The sequence below is a fragment of the Nannospalax galili genome, unplaced genomic scaffold (assembly GCF_000622305.1).
Source record: "Nannospalax galili isolate Female #2095 unplaced genomic scaffold, S.galili_v1.0 scaffold1360, whole genome shotgun sequence".
In the NCBI taxonomy this organism is placed as follows: domain Eukaryota; kingdom Metazoa; phylum Chordata; class Mammalia; order Rodentia; family Spalacidae; genus Nannospalax; species Nannospalax galili.
The window spans coordinates 760,104-777,673 of NW_008346551.1; the positions used below are offsets into that span (position 1 = coordinate 760,104).

At 40.1% G+C, this 17,570-nt stretch overlaps 1 pseudogene; it reads right to left on the reverse strand.

Moving 5' to 3' along the window:
• Nucleotides 1-2,357: 2,357 nt before the first annotated feature.
• Nucleotides 2,358-17,570, reverse strand: part of LOC115072025 — a 32,142-nt pseudogene continuing 16,929 nt past the window's right edge.

Below are 17,570 nucleotides of genomic sequence, written 5' to 3' on the forward strand. Positions count from 1 at the left end.
AATAAAATAATTTTTAAATCCCTGAAAAACAGTCAAAATTACAAGGTTAATATCAGAGTTTTTAAAGGTTATTTTTATTTTATGTGTATGTGTGAGTGCCTATATATATGTATGTGTACCACATGTGTGCCTGGTACCTGTGTAGTCTAAAAGACAGAATAGGATCCCCTCCATCTGAAGTTCCAGGTGGTTGTGAGCCACCATGGAGGTGCTGGGAACTGAATCCTGGTGCTCTGAAAACGTAGGAACTGTTCTTAACCACCGAATCTCTCCAGCCTCAAATTTTAAGATTTATGTCCAGGTGTCTATGTGATTGTATGTACACGTGTATAGGGGTACGTATGTGTGGAGGGCAGAAGAAGGCACTGGATGTCCTCTGTCACATTCTGCACATCCTTTGAAGTACAGTCTCTCTCTGATCCTGGCGTTTGCATTTTCTCAGCTAAACAAGAATCCGATAAGCCCCTGAGGCACTCCTTTCCACACACCCCCTTAGAGCTGAGGTTTTAAGCATTTGTGGGGCTGCCAAGCTTGTTATGTGGGTGCTGTGACGTGAACCCACGGCCTTATGATCACAGAGGAAGTCTTAACTCCTGGGCCATCTCTCCAACTCCCAATCTCCAATGCCCAATCTCAGATTTTAATTGATTTTAATTTTTTCGACTTATTTTGATTTTATAGTCCCAGCATGCCTGCAATGTGATGTATAGACCAGGCTGTTCTCAGTCTCACAGAGATTCACATGCCTTTCCTCCCATGTGCTGGGATTAAAGGTGTGTATTACCTACCTCAAGGACCACAAAATTAGTCATTAAAAGACCTCAAGCCAAGATCTTCGAGTGAGAAAAAGAACCAGGAAGTACATGAGTTCTGGAGGGATAGAATAGAACATGAAAAAGGTAGAGCAGGAGAGACTGAAAGGAGGCATCCTGAAAGCTGAGGAGGGAGGATGACCTGTGGGGGCTGCCACTGCCCCTCACCCCCTTTGCTTGTGGCATAGGGCTCTACCTCCCGGTACTTCCCTACCTTGAAAGGTATCTCCTTTCACCCCCATCAATATAAAGAAGAACATCCGAAAGGTAAGATACTCTCAGATGACATAGGATTCTATCTCTATCTCCCTCTCCCTCTCCCTCTCCCTCTCCCTCTCCCTCCCCCTCCCCCTCTCTCTCTCTCTCTCTCTCTCTCCTCTCTTAATTTTTTAATTAGCCTACACAGTATTGGGTTTCATTTTGGAATTTTCAAACAAAATATCAAAATATATTTATATTGATTCTCCCCAGCCCTTCTTCCTGATCTCCCCCTCACCGTGTGGCCTTCCAGAGCTCCAACAGTCCCTTTTGGCTTTCACTGTTACACCTCCCCTTCCTCAGCGCCACCTTTTATTTTAATTTCCACTTTTCCAAATCGAGTAGAGAGACAGCTGGGGGACGATCTGTGGAAAGAAGAGAACCTCGTTCTCCTTTACATTTTTTGTTTCACAGTCTCAAATGCAAATGAACTTACAGAGCAGGTGCAGGAGAAAGACTGGGACCGCTTCCTGGAAAGAACTCAACAGTAAGTTTCTGCCATTCAACCCAGAGGTCAGGGTTAACTGGACATCATTTGCCTCTAGGAAAGTAAAACTCTGCCTCCCAGCATAGTTGCAGAGACCTAAGAGGAAGATCCTGGGGAGAAATCAGAACCCCATTTCAGAACAAAGCTGTGATGGACCAGCTGGCAGTTGTTACTCAGTAGGGGGTGCTGTGGCCCCCTAGGAGCAAAGCTGGGCTGGGGGTATGCTGGGCTCTGAGCACTGAAGGAGAAAACTTGTCTGCTACTTTTTTTGGTTTGGGGTTCGAATGAGAGGTGATGTTCCACTGAAATTAATACTATTTTTATTGCATTCATGACGTGTTAAAGCCACGTGAACTTTACTATATTCCACAAGGGCGTTTTTTGGAGGGTTTTCCACAATCATTAAAAGCAGAGGATTTTCCCCATGTCTCAGTTCTCTTGCGGTTAAACAGATTTTCTTTCTCACAGTCTTCCCTAAATTCATCATCCTTGCAGGGCTTCTCTCTTCTGGAAAAATTCTCAAATATATTATAGAGAGTCTTACTACATAAAAGTCTTCCAAATTCATTCCATTCAAAAGATTTTTTCAAAGTATGAAATTTTTGATGTTGTTCTTGCTCATAGCTGAGAACTTTCATATTTTTATTACATTCATAAGACTACTTTGTAGTCTGAGTGTCCTCATAATTAATACCAAGTAGTTTTCCACATACATTCATGAAAGCAGTCTTCACTCTTGAATAGTTTCCTTTACCAACAGTTAACTCAGACATAATTGGAAAATCCTCCATGAGTCACATTTACAAGTCGTCTTCCCAGTCTAAAGGTATACCCAGATTAAATGGTTCTTCTCCTAAAAATTCCTGTCCTCTGTTACTTTGTGTGTCCTCAACAATGAATATTACTTTCTTCAAAAGCTTCTCTTGTTTTTCTTGATCTTTCTCAAAGTGGACATCAACTTTGTAATATCCTAAAATGAGAAATGCAAATCTTACACTTCTTATGGGAAGGAATTTATAGCCACATTACATATTTAATTCTATTGTTTCTAGTCACATTTCTAAATTTAAATAATTCATGAGTGCAGACAGGCAGGCATCCTATTTATCTTTCCTCAACCTTACTGATTTTCAAAACAAAAACCAACCAGGTATTATTTTTAGTCCAGTCCAAATGGAGTAGCCCCTTTTCTTCTAAGCCCTCTTTTTCACAATTAAAAAAAAAATTGCGGGGGTATAGATAAGAAAACTTTTGACATCTCTACAAAATGGAAAGGAACTAGATCTCAGGACTTAAGAAATGACAGTGGGGAAAACCTTAAGGTTTTGTTTTGTTTTGTTTTGTTTCCTGCTTTCCATAGCTCCAGTAACCTGTGCTTAAGCTGCCCCAAATCCGAAGCTGACAAAGGGCACAAAGGAAAGCCCTTTCCTCCTAGGCAAAGATCGGAGACAAAGGTAGGCTAAAAGAAATCTTTTATGGCAAAATCTAAAATACTTAGGCCAAACAAGAATGGATGCTCATCCTGTGTTTCCACAGAGGCTGAAAAGAGAGCTATTCTTTGTTTACTACATAGAGGCTCATCATACTTTTGTAATGTTTTCTTCCATGAGCCAAATAGGGAGCTCACAGCAAAGACCATGAAGAGAAATAAGTTCCATTTTTGATCCATGCAGGAGGTATGGAACAAAATGTCTTAATAGTTTATGACAAGAACAACAAGGTCATTGTTCTGTGGTACTGATGGCAATGCTTGGCAGCTATGGGAAGGAAAAGAATTAAAGGCACACAGGAACAACTGAGAGAAATATATGAATGGCAGGCACAATCTTACAGGTAGAATAAATGAAGCAGGGGCTGGAGAGAGAGTTCAGCAGTTAAGAGCACTTGCTGGTCTTCCAGAGGTCCTGAGTTCAGTTTCCAGCACCCATGTTGACTGTGGACTCCCATTTCCTATAACTCCAACTCCAAGGGATCCAAGACCCTTTCCAGGCCTCTGTGGGCACCTCCCACCCACCCCCGCCCCTACACACAATTTTTCTTTTAAAAAATGAAGCCTCACTGTGATCACACCTTCACAATCTGAGGACATAAGGCACTTGACAATAGTTGGATTCACATTCTTCTCAAATGCATCTGAAACATGCAAGATAATAATATCTTGGACTATAAGAAAAAAAACTCCACAAATACAAAAGAATAGACGTCATAGAGGGTGACTTCAGGCTACAGGGAAATTATATCAGAAATCAGCAAGATTTGAAGAAGTGCAAAATACTGACAAATTATACATTTCTAATTCACACATGAGTGAAAGACAAATTCCTACAAAAAATTAATTTTAGAGATAGAAATCTGGGGGTGGCACCTACAGCAATTCTCATGTGTAAACAGGTAGCTTAAGGTGTTTATATTAGAAAAGATAGATTTCCAGCCAGATATCAAAGTCTCCTCTTTAAGAAACGAGACAAAATGGAGAAATCATAAATAAAGACAGATGAAAAATAAAAATGAGAAGTCAAGGAAATGGAAAACAGAAAATCCAAACATATCTTAGTTCTTTGAAAAGAAGTTTTTATAACTGAGGAAAAAAGAAGATAGAAATTATCACTATTAGAACTATAAGAAGGCACCTAACTACTGACGCTATACACATTAAAGAGATAGTCAAGGAGAACTAATAAAGTTTAATCTGGGTAACAGACCGCTGACTTCTTGTACCCTCAGATGGTGACGGGAAAGCCAGCTAGCTGTATGGTCTCTTCCTTATGGGCTGCAACTATCCCGAGCACTCCACCTTCATGACCTAGCTATATCCTGAAAGGACCCAGGGTTTCAACATACAAAGTGGGGTAGAGGGTTCAACACCCAGTCCACTGTGACCACAAACTTGATAACCTACAATTGACACAGAAATTGACACAGTTCTTAGGAAAACAAAATTCCAAATTCACTCAAAAACAAATACAATCTGAACAGGCTGACATCTGCCTAAGAAATTAAATACACAGGAGAAAATTATACATATATTTAATTATGTGTACATATCTGGGTATACACACAGAGTTCCAAAGAAAGAAATTGAGCCTCTCAAATGGTTTTGAGACATTTACAAAATATCTATTTATATATTTAATTATGTGCACATATCTGGATATACACACAGAGTACCAAACAAGGGCTCTAGCACCTCGAATGGTTTTAATTTGGGAATTCTACAAAATATCTAAGGAAGAAAGAAAGCCCATTACTCATATTGTCTTCTGGAAAATAGACAATGTAAAGGCACAGTTCCTAGACTGTATGGAGGTCTGTATCATCTTTATAGCAAGAGAAGAAAATAAAAGTTCAATAAAAGAAACAGACCAAGATTCCCCCATGAAATAAAGTTAAAAATACGGTACATACCAATACATGAAATAATTAGTCATGGTCAAGTGGAGTTTATCTTCAAATGTGGAACTGCTACTGTATTTTTAAAATGTAAAAAGCAAGATATGATGGCATACATGTAATCTCAGCACTTGGGAGGCTGAGACGAGGATTGTCACAAGTTCGAGGCCAGCTAGGGCTACCTGGTGAGACTTTGTCTTTAAAAGATGCCAAGGAACTCAGAAAGTAAGCGACTGTGACCAGTAATAGTCATATATAGAGAGATTAGAAATGCATGTGAAAACGTCTCAATGTCAATTGTCTTAAAATGAATTTTTCTGTATGAAACTGTGTATTTTAACAATGAAGTGGAGATCTTTTTTAAACGTTAAAACCTCATTTAATTTTATGTCATAGAGTTTATAATGAGTAAAAGATTGTACAAGCGTAATAATCCATCTGTAAACCCAAAAATGTACAGCCAATTTTGAAAGAGATGTACCCTAGCTCAGAAAAATGTTATTGAATAGGTTAATGCTGTTGTAATGAAATGCTTCTTCTAATTAAAAAAAAAGAAAAAAAATTAAAATAAAATATTTTTTAAAAAGATGAAAAAAAAGAGAAAACCAATAAATGAACAGCAACTGATCTCTTAGTCTTATAAAGCTACATGACTACTTCAGTTGATGCAAAAATTAAACAAAAAGGAAATAAACACCCTATACCAAACCTGGTACTTAAGGTACTGAATGTGGGGCTGGAGAGATGGCTCAGTGGTTAAGAGCACTGGCTGTTGCTGCAGAGCACCTGGGTTCTGTTTCCAATACCCACATGGTAGCTAACCACTGTCTGTAACTCCAATTCCAGGGAATCTAATGACCTCTTTGAGCTTTACACAACATGAGTGCACTTACATACATGCAGGCAAAACACTCATACACAAAAAATAAAAATAAATTAGAAAAACTTTTAAATACTAAATGTGTTCTAAGACTGAGGAATAGGAAACTATCTTTGTACTGCCTTTACAAGATTGCATTGGAATATTAAGTAGTTAGACAAGAATGAAAATAAAAGATACAGTTAAGAGTCAGGTGAGGCTACCTAGGCATTTAATCCCACTGCTGGGGCAGAGCCAGGTGAATCTCTGTGAGATCAAGGCTACCCTGGTCTACATAGCAAGTTCCAGGCCAGCTGTGGCTACAGGGAGACCCTGTGTCAAAAATACAAAAAATAATAATAATAATAAAATAAAAAGAAAAGTCTTTACAATAAAATTTGGACTAAATTAAAGCTCTCTGAGCAAACATTTTTCAGCCAAACCAAAACAAAAGGTCTATCTATAATCCTGTCTATAAACAAGCAATGAGTAATTGGAATTTGAAACCAAGAGAAATATTACCATGTCATGTCATCTAAAGAACAGGAGAGACAAAAGCCTTCGTTTCAGTACACTGCAAGCTACAAAACACTGCTGAAATACAAGGAATGTTCTGTTTATGGGTTAGAAGACTGGATACAAGGGATCAAATCTAGGATCTTGAGGCTAGATGGCTCATTGGTTAAGAGCACTGGGCTGCTCTTGCAAAGGACCTGAGTTGGGTTCCCAGCACTCATATGGTGGCTAACAACTATCCATAACTCCAGTTCCAGGGGATCTGATGCTCTCTTCTGACCTCAGCAGGCATTTGTACAACACAGGTGCACTTAACATACATACAGGCAATATACTCAAACATATAAAATGAAAATAATAAATAAATTTTTTTTAAATCTAGGGCCTTGCACATGACAGACAAGTACTCTATCACTGAGATCTCAAAACTTAATCAAGTTAGAATAATCAAACTACGGCATGAGGTTAGGCAAGTAAAGGAATGAAAATGAATGGCCTCCAGAAATACATCCACAGATAAAAAGGCATCTGTTTCTCTATGAAAGGTGCAAATGCTATTTAGTGCAGAAACAATATTCTTTTCAATAAGTAGTGGTAAAATAAGTACACGCTCTTTAAAAAAAAATAGTAAGCAGTATATACCTTGCATTTTCTATGATAGCACATGATACACAGATCATTAAGTATAAAAAGTGAAATTTTAAAATTTCTAGAAGATAGTACTTTGAATTTTGAAGATAATTACTTTGAAATTTGAAGTCAAGACAAGAAAACAAAACACAGTTTATAAAAGAAAATCAGTGAATTGGGCTTTATCAAGATCACTCTTCGGTTTTAGCTAGCTCTTTGGGAACCATGCCAGTAGGGAAAGTGCAGTGCCCTAACACCACCTACAGAGTGGAGAGATACGTTCTGGTTCCCCACCATCTTCTGGGATCCTAGTTATCCTTGATAAGTGGGTCTTTACTGTCTCCACCAGCACTTCGGGGGTGTAGAAACCTCCACATAACAGTGGGCATGAGAAGTTATCAGGTTTCCCACAAGGCATCCGTTGACACTACCCACCAAGACGTTCAGTCAGTGCCAAGTCTTCAGCCCTCTTCATTCATTCCACCTTTCAGAGTACTAAATTTGTGTGTATGCACTCACATACATGTTTATCTGTACTTGTATTTGCTTTCAACAGCGCATATTAATGTCCCTGCTTTATTAATTGCTGTTTAATAATGTAGCAATAGCTAAAGGTTTCTAAAATAGTTATCTCCATAATTATAATTTTGAATTTGATGTCTTTTGTAGTATACCACTTAACAGATAATTAAAGTTTTATGCGGGCAGTTTTTGTTTATTCATTTTATTAATTTCTGTATTTATCACACTGTATTCAGAGAATATTATTCGTGGCAGTTTTTAGATTTATTGAGTATTTTTGTTTTAGACTAATACAACACTTTCACTTATGAAAATTCCACAGCAACTTGAAAAGCTTGCTCTTTGTAGTGACAAATGTGTGGCTCATTTTAGTACAAATGGCATCTATACCTTCTACAGGAGAACTGTTATTTATTTGGACAAGTAAAAAGGCCTCAGTTTCTCCAACAAAGGCAGAAATGCTATTCTGTGCGGACACAGCATTCTTTTCAAGAGTGTGTTGGGACTTCCTAATTCCAGTGAGTTTTTAAGTTTGTAGAACTCCATTTTGTGTTTTTACAGTCATTCAGATATTGAAAAGTTTTAAAACCTGTGCTGTCGAGCTATAACGGCTCCCTAGAAGAAAATATATATATATATATATATATATATTAGTGAGTGTGCATGTGTGGAAGTCCGAGGACAACTTCAGGAAATTGTTGTGTGTTCTAGGGATCAAACTTAGGTCACCAGGCTTGGGCAAGAAGTTCCTTTATCAGCTGAGCCACGAAGCTGGTCCAAGAGGCTCCTTTTAATACAAGATAGTTACACTTCAGTATTAAAATCTGAATGAGAAGTGAAGATAAAACTTGTTATTTCATTCCTATCAATTCAGCACCTTTAGCATTCTTTGTTATTACAATGATTCTAGGTTATTGATACAGGCATATCTTTCTCAGCCAATCAGTATACTCTAAACATTCATATTTAGTGACTAGAAGATATATTTGAACTAAATTATAGTTTATAATATAAACTTTATGTTATACTATCTGCTTAAAGGGTTCACAACAAAATCTTTCAGTAAGAATGGTTCTCTTTTAATAATTAAGATTACTTTATTTTGTTCTTTTTTCCTCACAAATAGAAGATTTTATTTTTGAAATGAGCAGCAGTCTACATTTGTGTACCTCTGATAATCAGGGGCAGGATTCGCATGAGGAGGGCAGCCCACATGCAGACCCACAACCTTATTTTCTCAGTTTGTGGATTTTGTGTCTTTCATTTTTTTTCTTTCTTCTTTACATTATCTTAAAATCTACAAGCCATAAGTTTTTTTCCCCTGCACCTTTATTTTTATTCTTTTAAGCCTTACAGTTTAATGAAAGTTTTTAAAATATTTTATTATTTTTATTTTACGTAGTATGAGTGTATTTCCTGCATGTATGTGAGTGCACCTGTGTCATGCAATGCTGCGGTCAGAAGAGGGTTTCGGATTCCCCTGGAACTGGAGTTAAGGACGGGTTCATAGCCACCATGTGGGTGCTGGGAATCGAACCCTGGTCCTCTGCAAGAGCAGTCAGTGCTCTTAACTGCTGAGCCATCTCTCCAGCCCTTAATGAAAGTTTTAGAGTAGAAAATTAATTTTAGGGTTTTTAAACGTTTTTATAAATTTATTTTTGATGAAGTTTAATGAATGAGATCTTTCCAAAGCAGACAGGAAGTGAAAATGTGAAATAGCGCCACACATTGCTTAATCAGCCCTTGAATAATTAACATTCGAAAAGGGCACCTTGGCAAGTGAGGTACGGTGGCTGACACCTGTAATTCCACCAGTGCCACTTGGGAGACAGGAGGATCACCACTAACTTGAGGCCAGCCTCAGCCGCATAGTAAGTTCCAGTGTCACTTGGGAGACAGGATGATCACCACTAACTTGAGGCCAGCCTCAGCCGCATAGTAAGTTCCAGGCTGGTCAGGGCTACAAAGTGAGACCCTGTCTCAAAAAATTGAAGAGAAAAAAGGAGGGGCGGGAGCAACAGTATAAAATTATAGAAAAGTATACCAAAGAAGCTTCCAGTGAATGATGCCTTTAAGTTCCGGCTGGGCTCTGTTGCTAGTCAAGACCCTTGGGGTCTGACTCCCACTCCATCCTGTCTCTGCTCTTCATAAAGCCCCAGTTCGCAGTACACTTTTATGCTGAGGATGGAGTCAGGGCGCCGTGTCATGCATGCTAAACCTATACTGTACCACGGAGGCCATCCCGGTGGCCTCCAAATTTCTCAACAAATAGGATAAGGGTGCTTCACTGAGGTGTCACTCAGAGGCTCTCGCAGTGTTTCGTTCCTCACTCAAGTCCGGCGTTTCTACACACTCTGGCGTCCTTTCCTGTAGCACAGGGCTCCTTATGGCTTGAGTTCTGCCTTCTTCTTCTTGGATCATGCACCTCAAAGTTTCTCCTTATATAGATCCGCAGCATCCAAAATTTAAGAGCAAACAAAAAAAGATAAAAAAGAAAAAAAAAAAAGCTGCCTAAAAATTGTAGCCATTTGTAGCAAATTATCCATGGAAATGCCACCTTATCCAAATATCACCATAACCCCAATTTTTTGTTTTTGGGCTTTAAAAAATATACACCTGTAGTCCCAGCACTTGGGAGGCAGAGGCAAGCGGATCTCTGTAAGTTCAAGGCCAGCCTGGTCTACATAGTGAGTTCCAAGACAGCACGGGCTACAGGGAAACCCTGCTTCAAAAAGACGAAAAAAAAAAAATTCTCATTCTCACATACTCACAACTAGCCTTCTAAGAACTATTTATAAATGTAAGAAAATAAATCTATACTAATACATTGCAGCTCTTAAGATTATTTTATTTTTAATTATATTAAAAAATATACACTTAAAAACAATTCCCAAGAATTTTTATTGGTATAAACAAATGCCTGCAGGTTCATGAAAAGATGCCTGACATAAGAGTGATGAGGGAAACTGTGGACCGAATTATGTCCCACTTATTCCTGTGTTGAAGCCCCAACCTCCAGAGTACCTATAGTTGGGTGCAAAGTCTTTAAGGAGGTAAGAAGGGTAATAAATACTAAACAGGAAAAGTTATGTGAGAGTACAGCAAGAAAGTAAGCTGGCCAGGCATGGTGCCACACACCTTTAATCCCAGCTCTTAGGAGGCAGAGGCAGATAAATGAGGCTAGTAAATTCAGGGTCAGCAGGGGCTACAGGGAGAGCCTGTCTCAAATGACAACAACACCCCTACAAAACACATATCCATAAAAAGAAAAATTTTTTTAAAAAGAAATCTGACTGTTACACAGGGAAATAGGTTTCACAAAACACTACTAGAACCTTGTTTCTGCACTTTCCAGCCTCCAGAACTGTAAGGGAAAATGCTATTGTTTAAGTCATGCAGCTAATGATGTTACATTATGACACCCCAAGCCGATTAATACAGAAATGCAAGCCAAAATTACACTGAGCTACCTACCACTTCACATCCACCAGGGTGGCTGAGTCAGACAGGCAGATAGTAACAGTTATTTGATAAGGATGTAGAGAAATCAGCATCCTCCTATGGAAAATGGAGCAGTCACTGGGGAGAACAGACTGGCACTTCCTAAACAGATAAATGCAGGATGGAATTGCTAAGTTATGTGGTACCTATCAGTATATACTCAAGAAGAATAAAAACATATGTCCATGCAGGAACTTGTAAAAGAAACTAATAGAGGCCATACATTATATGATGATATTATGTAAAATTGGCCAATCTATTTAGAGGTTAGCGGTTGCCTAGAGCTGACAGAATGTGGGGAGGAGGAAAATGATGACTAATGATATAGGTTTCTTTTTGAGGAGATAAAAAATGGATTGCGGTGATATTTGCACATATTTATGACTGCACCAAAAGTCACTGGGTTAAATATACACTTCAAAGGCTGAATTGTATGCTGTCTAAATTATATCTTAAGAAAACTGTTAAGGAATGAAAATTTTCAAATGTTCTTCTGCTGTACTTTGAATATTACTGGATGTACCAAAGGTCCCTGGCATGAAAGCTTAGTCACGATGTGGTAATGTTGGAGGGGGTAAACTAGGGTCTTTGAGAGACAGGGATTAATGGGAGGCCCTTGGGATATTGGGAGTGTGCCTTCAAAGGAGACTGTGAGACCCTGGCATCCTCTTTCTCTCCCTCTGGTTCATGACGCATCATGTGGTAAGGGGCTTGCTGCTGTTGTCAGAGGTCCAAAGCCAGGGGGCCACTTCATCTTGAATTGGGGTTTTCTGATTTTTTTTAATCTAAGTTAATCCTCTCAATGGTTTCATTACTATGTCAGAAAGCTACTTAATACTCCCTGCCCATCTCTTTCTCAGTGCTCACTCACCTGGGTATTTCTGGTTTAGAAATTTGTTCTTTAAGCACCACAGATCTTCTCCGTGTTCCAACCTGAATATCACCTCAGGTTTAGTAATGTGATATCCTGTAAAGGAATAACTTACAGTACTTATGGATCAGCAACCCCCAATGATACAGTGAAGATGTTCATTTTGAGGTCCTCAATGGGAACATAATAGAACAAGCATCCTAGCTCCAAAGTTTCAGCTACTTTTGGCTTCTTAATCCAAAGCCTGATGGACAGTGTTAACCTATATAAAGGGTCTATGAGTTTAATTTATTTTTAATTATTTTTATTTTATTTCTTTTGTTTTATTTATTTATTTGTTTATTTATTGGTCTTTTTGAGACAGGGTCTCCTTGTAGCCCCAGCTGTCCTGGAACTCACTATGTAGACCAGGCTGGCCTTGAACTCACAGAGAACCTCCTGTCTCTGCCTCCCGAGTGCTGGGATTAAAGGCATGTGCCACCACACCCGGCCTATATTTTATTTTTATTTGCTTTCATGTATGAAGTGCACCATATGCATGCAATGCCTGTGGAGGCCAGAAGAGAGTGTTGATCCCTTAGAACTGGAGTTATGGACAGTTGTTAGCTGCCATGTAGATGCTAGGAACCAAACCCTGGTCCTCTGCAAGAGCAGCCAGTGCTGTGAACCCCTGAGCCATCTCTCCAGCCCCAGATAATTTCTTTTTTAAAAAAGGAATGCACTGTAGAGGGAATCACATGGTGGTCATCTACCCACTCACAGAGATGAGGTGGCTGTAGTTCTCCAGCATCACTTCCCTATACAGGGTCCTCTCAGCAGGGCCCATGTGCCACCACTCCTCCTGGCTGAGTTCTACCATCATGTCCTCCAGTCACACTGAGGCCTGTGACAATACACTTTGTTCAGGGTTCAAAATTTGATCACATAGAAAATACCTTTGGCAAGTACTTTCTGTTTATTCTTTAGTCTCTAAAACAAATAGTTTATTAACAAGTCAATTCTGAACCAAATTTTGGTGTTATGCAGTTTCTTTTAATTCCTAAAATGCCATTTTTATTTTAAAACTGACTTGACTTTTGTAGAGCAAATTTAGGTTTGTGGCAAAATGGAATACCACAATTCCTTTATAGATGTGCATATTTACACATTTTCTAGGAGAAAATAATTGTCAACAGACTTCCTACAACTTCCACATGCAAATGTGCTATCCTGGGTGACATTCTCTAGGATGCTTGCGCTCCTTGGAGGTCATCACTGCAAATACCAGGAGTCCATGTAGAGTTCCTGTCAGTTCTGGAGCTGTAATTAGAATTCACATATAAAGACACACAAATCCAGAGTCCAGGAAGAGCAGAAAACTCCTCACAAAGGAGTTGGCACCAAAGAGACGAATGTAAGAGAACACTGTGTGTTCTGAAGGAGCTGCTATGGAAGTAAGAACAGTGATGCAGTCACAACGGAGAAGCAACGACCCTTTCACGACTGCTTTTTTGGACAACTCCAGTCTAGAGTTGTCAAATTGTTTTATTTAAAATGTCTAGTTTTCAACAAACAGCTGTAAAACAAGATATAAATAAACATGAAAGTGAGAACCACATGCAGGAGGAAAAAAGGTATAAGCAACAGAAATATCTTCTGAGAAAAAGGCATTAGACTTAACCAGACAGTGACTAAATCAGCTCTTTTAAATATGGTCTAAGGCCTAGAGAGAATGTCTAAGGACCAAAGTAAAGTGACAGAATAGGTTTCTCACCAAATAAAGAACATTAATAATGAGAAAGAATCATATTAACAGAATCGAATAGAAACTCAAGTTGAAAAGTACAGTAACAGAAACAATTTCACACATGCAAAAATCTGTTCAGCAGACTTGAGCAGGTAGAAAATGAAGCACAATCAAACTGAAAAGTATGCCCACTGACGGCAGTGTGAAAAGCAGAAGGAAAGAATACCGACAAAAAAATGAACTGTGGAATGGCATCAAGCTTTCTAACATGCCTTATGAGAGTACAGGAGAGAAGATAGACAGGATGGGTGGGAAAGGATCTCCATGGAAACAGTGGCAAAGAAGCACCTGAACTCCATGAGAAAATGAGCTCAGTTAACCGGGTAGGACAGATGTAGAATTAGGAAAGCAAAGTCAGGACACATGATGAAATGGTAATGACAAAAGACAATCTTGAAAGCCACGAGAGAGAGCATCACTAACAGATTTTCCAGGGCGGGGCAGATGGAGACAAGCAGAGGTGTCAGCAGAGAAGCTACGGGAAGCGATAAGATGATACTCACAGGATCAAATCTGTCCAGGGAGACCACAGGCAAACTGGGAGAGAAACCAAAGCATCAAACAGATTTGAAGTGGGATGCAAATAGTGGGAATATTTAAAAAAAGCAGAATGTTAAACCATCCCTTGAGCAACCTGACTATCAGGGGTACTTGAAATGTTTATAGAGCGTAATTTAAGGCATTTAGGTGATTGGTCATAAACAACAGTTCCTAAGGCTAGGTGTGTGGTGCAGTGGTAGAGCACTTGTCTTGCACTCATGAGACCCTGGGTTCCATCTCCAGCATGGAAGGAAGGTTCTATTTCCAGCAAGGAGAAAGGAAGGGAGGGAGGAGAGGTAAAAACGAAGGGAGGGAGGAGAGGTAGAAGGAAAGAAGGAGTCTAACCTTGTATGTTTTGGGAAGTTGTTAACTAAATCACCTACCTGAAGAACAAAAAATACACGTATCTTCAGTTGTCTCATCAGTGTAAATCCTTCCCATTACTAACACTCTGTGATGACTATCCAAACCCTCAGAAATAAATGTGAAGTTCAGTTTGGTGAATCTGTAATACCTAAGGACCTGTGTCTGTCCACATGTTATTTTTGACTCTGCTATTCACCTGTATGTTAATGAAAAAGTATCTGGTCCATTTCTTTTCCTGCTTTTCCATGTTACTGTAGAAACACAAACATGTAAATCTAGTATAAAGTAGTTATTGAAAGCTGAACTCAGCTGAGATAAGTTCATGGTTTTTGCTCTTGGAAGAGAGTAGAGACTGGGCAAGTTCTGCTGGGAGGAGAGAGTCCTGATCTGCCATAGAGAGCCTGTATTCACTTACCATAAATAAACTCCTATCAACCAAAGAAAGGACACCGCGGGGGCAATCCCTTGACTCAGGAGGACAGGAGGCACCACATGCAGGTTGCAGAGCTGAACAGAAGCCTCTTTCATGCAGGCTTGTATTTTTACCAAATAAGGTAAGACCGCTTTTCATTGATTATGGTTCTCTTTATTTTTTATTTTTAGAAATTCAACTTACCTCTGAATTGACAAAAAAAGAACACTTAAAAACAATGAGAATTAAACTCAGCCATGCAAGAGATGAAACTCTGCCTTCATTAAAACCAGTCTTATCCCAAACACTACTCAGTCTGGCTTTTATTTATTGAGCTCTTAGTGTCTTTACACTCTTGAGTTAGAATTCCCAGATTCTGATATAAAAGCTCTGATATAAAGATGAAATATTTTATGACAACAATATTTTTTACCTTTTTATTTATTATTCTTTTAAAAATGGACTTTTTTGAGACAGGGTCTCATGTAACCCACTCTGGCTTCAAACTTACTCTGTAGCTGAGGCTGGCTCAGAATTTGTGATTCTCCTGCCTTTTGACAAAATAAAATGTCACTTAACTCCTGTGCTGTGTAAAGAGCACTGTTTGGTTTCTAGATCTACAGTCACTCATTTCAGGCCCATTATATTTGAGTTTCTTGTGGGACTGACTTACTAATGAATATAATCTGGACTAATGACATTTATTTATTTATTTATTTATTTATTTATTTATTTATGGTCTTTTTGACCCTATAGCCCCAGCTAGCCTGGCACTCGCTGTGTAGACCAGGCTGGCCTTGAACTCACAGAGATCCACCTGCCTCTGCCTTCCTAGTACTAGAACTAAAGGCATGTGTCAGCACGCCCAGCTTGGACTAATAACTTTTAATTAACAACAAAATCATGTGCTTTTGCTCTTGGGTCTGATGGGCATCTCCTTGGCAACCTTCCTTTGCTATTCCGCCAAAAAGATAATGAATGAACACAGCTGTGCTTGAGAATTAGGATACCAACACCTTGAAGGCAGGGCCCCACCTCCATTGAACACAGTGGAGGTTGGGAAGAATGCTTAACTTTGGATGAATGTGAACTAAGGATGAAAAGACCATCATTATAGACACACAGTGAGGACTCAGGACAGCCCCATCTGTACAGGTTGAGGAGACAAGAGAGAGCTATCAGCACAGTTCTGGGAAACAGACAGTTCTAATGATAGCTAGGAGAACTAATGTCCTCCAGGTTCAGGCCCACTCTTGAAAACCCAATTTATGAGGCTGGAGAGATGGCTTAGCACTTAAGAGTGCTTAAGAACGCTGGCTGCTCTTATGCTGCTCTCAAATCCAGGCACCCACATGGTGACTAATAACCATGTAACTCTAATTCTGGGGGATCTGACACCCTCTTCTGTCTTCTTCGGGCATTGCATGACACACATGCACTTACACACCTGAAAGCAATACACTCACATACATAAAATAAAAATAAATGAATAGCACTACTTCCCTGGGCCTGTACGACCTGCAGGCCTCTCTCCTACCCTCAGGCCTCTCTCACCGGGGTAAGTTGATCACGCCTTCTGCACCTTGACTTCCCCAGCCTCATTCACCCTCCGATCTCCCCTGCAGATCTCTCCTCCTAGCCTGGGTCCTGTCCCATTCCTTGTCTTGGCGCCCCAGGCACTGGGGGAACCGCCACTGCTTCCTGATCCTTTGTATCCAGACCAACTCAGTTCCTTCTTGGGTCCCCAAGAGCACTTTGGGCCTGGCCCCGCCCTCACCTCCCTCTGCTTCCCTGGTCCTGCAGGACCCACAGGCCTCTCTCTCTCCAGGGTAAGTCAATCACTCCCTCCACACCTTGACTACCCTAGCCTCATTCACCCTCCGATCTCCCCTGCAGATCTCTCCTCCTAGCCTGGGTCCTGACCCACTCCTTGTCTTGGTGCCCCAGACACCTGGGGAACCACCACTGCTTCCTGAGCCTTTGCATCCAGACCAACTCAGTTCCTTCTCAGTTCCCCAGGAGTGCTCCTTCTGGGCCTGGCCCCACTCTCATCTCCCTCTCCTTTCCTGGGCCTTTTTCCTGGATGCAGGGCTGACCTTTCCTCTTCCTGATCCTTTGCATCCAGACCAACCCAGCTCCTCAGTGCAGTTCACCAGGAGCCTTGGAAGTGCTTCCCGCCCCCATCTTCCTTTGCATCGCTGGGTGGCATGGCCACCAGCTGCCCTAGACCAGCATCTTTCCTGGGCCCAGTACCCAGGCCAGTCCAACCCCCAAATTCCTGAGTCCAAAGTCTTTCCCGAGGAATCCAGACCTTAGGAGAAAGCCTGAGAGCATCTGATCCCCATGTGACTTGGGTCTCTGTAGGAACTCTTGAAGACAAAAGCAATCTTGCCACTCCAATATAAAATCAAAACAGAGAACCAGCAGCTTAGGGGAGCCAGCTTTTCATGCCCAAAAAGTAAACCACAAAGACACATAGAGTTCACAAAAAGAAGCAGACCTAAACTTGAAAGCTTGAGCCTCACACAAGAATCAGAAACTTCAAAAGAAATTCACATGTCAAAGTCACAGAGAAAAAATAATAACATGAAAAACCAAAATAGCATATCCCCACCAAGTA